Source organism: Limulus polyphemus, unplaced genomic scaffold, assembly GCF_000517525.1.
Source record: "Limulus polyphemus unplaced genomic scaffold, Limulus_polyphemus-2.1.2 Scaffold555, whole genome shotgun sequence".
NCBI lineage: Eukaryota > Metazoa > Arthropoda > Merostomata > Xiphosura > Limulidae > Limulus > Limulus polyphemus.
In genome coordinates, this window is record NW_013666165.1 from 56,242 (window position 1) to 59,313 (window position 3,072).

The 3,072-nt window shown below is 31.6% G+C and overlaps 1 protein-coding gene across 1 annotated transcript in view; it reads right to left on the minus strand.

Annotated features, from left to right (window-relative positions):
- The window catches only part of LOC106459075 (glutamate receptor ionotropic, delta-1-like), a 50,039-nt gene extending 49,140 nt beyond the window's left edge, over nt 1-899 (minus strand). Inside the window, exon 1 of the mRNA XM_022385476.1 lies at nt 820-899. The gene's annotated coding sequence lies outside the window, so the exon portion shown is untranslated. The remainder of the gene's footprint in view (nt 1-819) is intronic.
- Between the last annotated feature and the right edge of the window lie 2,173 nt (nt 900-3,072).

A 3,072-nucleotide genomic window follows, 5' to 3' on the forward strand; every position in this document is an offset into this window, starting at 1 on the left:
AAGACCCCACTATTTTATTTCCATGTGTATTAGATAATACCGAAAAATTGCAGCTTTACACCAGGGAGAGAAATTTTACATTTTACGCGATATTTTGCAAACAAAATATATTTGCAAATGATTAAAACTTAAGTTTCTGGAACGTTTTCGCTCTAAAAATAGGTATGAGGCCACGCACTTAAAACTTGAAAAATTTTGTTTGCAGAAATAGAAGATGGCCCTTTCTAGAGTTCAAAGAATTCAACAAGAAATTGAAATTATTAGATTAAAGCCATTAGTCACTTTTAAACAAACTATTATAAACTCAATAATCTTCGTGTTTATGTATATTCCTACAATGATTTAAAATTATTATTTTAAACTGTGAACTAAAAAAATTGGCTAAAACCTTTAAGAATATGCTATAATTTTTATAAGCTAAGTAATAATTTATTGATAAATATCTTGTTTCCTTGCCTGGCAGATAAAGATACGTTTGTTGTTGTTATTTTTTTATCTTAGGCTCACAAGAAATATCGAATTAAATGTTTAACTATACTGAAGTCATCAAATAACTTTACAAGATTATTCCTCCTTTGTTATCGAAAAATCGAATTTTCAGTTTAGATTTATTTGAAAGCTGCATCTGTATTACACTCAGAAAAAAATTTTCTTAATAATTTTGATTTATCTTAAAATTTATGAAACATAAGAATGTATCCAGTACTTAACTTAAAGAGAGAGAATTAGGAGTTTGCTTTTTCCTGCTTAATACTTAAGTATAGATAAAAGGAGAAGTAGGGAGCTTGTAAAGACTAGCGTTGCGGTATGATCACTTACCTGCAGAAGTGAAGATACAAATAGCACTGAAAAGGAAGAAGAAGAAGACAAGTAAAGTGGAAATGCTTGGATTCTTTCTACTTTTCATAGTTATGATCACCGGTTATTTATCAAACTTCCGATGATTCAGAGGTTTATATATTATGAAAATATTGGAATTACAAATAACAATAATTTCTGTTGTTTATGTAGTTATATCGCTGTAGCCTAATTTGTAAATCGGTTATGTTGTATAGGCTATGATACTTCAAATGCTAATCGACTGAACCAATTTTGTAACCACACCACATTTGTGCTCGTGAAACTGCTCAAAACAAAGAAGTTAACATCAACTAACTTTATTCATAAATAATACAAGAAAGATTACAAACGATCTTAGCAAGAAAGAATTTAATTGAAAAATCGTTATACTAACACTGTCCAATTACAACTCGCGTGCAGCATTACTGTGACAAATTGTATTATTCATAGCATCGATTAAGTAAGGAAATGGTGTATTCTTAACATGTGGAAAAGATAGAACGTTTCTATCTACCAAAAACATAATTTTCTACATGCTGTGTTGCATTAACTTTGCGTGAGGTTGATAGGCATGCAATGATGACTAGGTAACAGTAAGTAAAAATTTATGGATATTGGTTAACAGAAAAAAAAATCAATAACTTTTATCTGACATTTTCGTACATTCACTAGATTATCTACAACTGTTATTCTGAGCAAGTCAATAACTTGTTCTCTGGTCTCAGGAGGGAATGTTCTTATAATGTAAAAGCTTTTAAACACTTTTCTCTTATTCAACGACTGAGAGTTGAGACGCTTTAAAAACACATAGATATTATCGGTCGTCGCATCACGTTTTGTCTCGGTTTCTTATATGGACGTAATACGAAAGCGACATTTGTACTTGCATACCCTAAGAGCTATAAAGCACCAAACACGGCAGTTTAGTAATTCTTAGTATGTTGTTAAAATATAATGTTTTTAGTAGAGCCAAATAAATACATGAGCCTACAGAACCCGGGCACAGGGCTCCAATACTTTCTAATTCGGCCATGATTTTTAGGGTTAAGAAGTTAAGTATGCATATATTTTTGATAAATGTTACACATTTTTCAGCGCTTAGTGATTTAATACTATAAAACAATGCACCTAACAAGAAAATACTTAAATTTGATATTTCTCAAATGCATGCATATGAGGTGAAATATGAGTTTTCTAAACTTTTTTACACTCCACGGCCACAGACCGATATGTGTCGGTTTCCGAACCTTCTTGTAAGTGATAAAAAGAAAATTAAGTTATACTAATTTGCATTATTAGTAACTTATTTTTGTGTTATTTTCACACCATGATTTGTAGTCCTGTTTTTACGTCAAATCTCAAACTCTTAACATTTTTCCTTAGACGATTGAGCGAAATTGTCATTCAATGTGAAACAGAGCTTGTGTTGTGTCTGTAGTAAGTTATAAAAATATGTACATCCCTTTTCGTTGGCTCCCGTTTGATTAGCGGTAAGTTTAGAGACTTACAAAATCCGGACCTCGATCCCCCGTGGTGGACAGAGCGCAGATAGCCCATCGTGTAGCTTTACGCTAAAACAATAATTATAAACACTCTTAATGACAGACCCCCTATCTCTGTCCCTCTATATCTTTTTATGCACACGTGTTTCCATTGAACCATAATAAAATATGCGTTAGGTGCTTGCTATCAATTTACTCAATAAACAGTTATGCGAACACCAATCCAAAACTTAAAACGTTGAAATGATGCACAGTTTATACAGTTCTAGATGTGTACGAGATTGCTTTTATAGAATTGCCACAGCATGTTATGTTTTATGACATGATTACTCACATAAGTCATCCGCTTGCGTAAAAAGCTACGTTTTGAAGTTAATTTTGCTTTAATTGTTATAATGATATCCATATATTAAGCAGCATTTTTGAAAGGCCACAACAACAGTTAGTACAGTAAGATACAAAAAGCACAATGGAAAGGTGAAACTTTATTGCGAGGTTTTGGGAAATGATATCCAGTACTAATCCTCTGTTTAGCTCGTAAGTTGATTGATTAATAGCAGTAATTATAGGGCTTAAGTAAGAGCTGCATGAATTATAGCCAAAGTAATAAATTGAATATTGTCTATAACCTAGGTACTTTAATGTAGTATTTAAGTGCGTTATTTGATTAATAGCATATTTCATGAGACATTTGATACTTTTTCTGTTAATAAATTTAGAGATATATCCG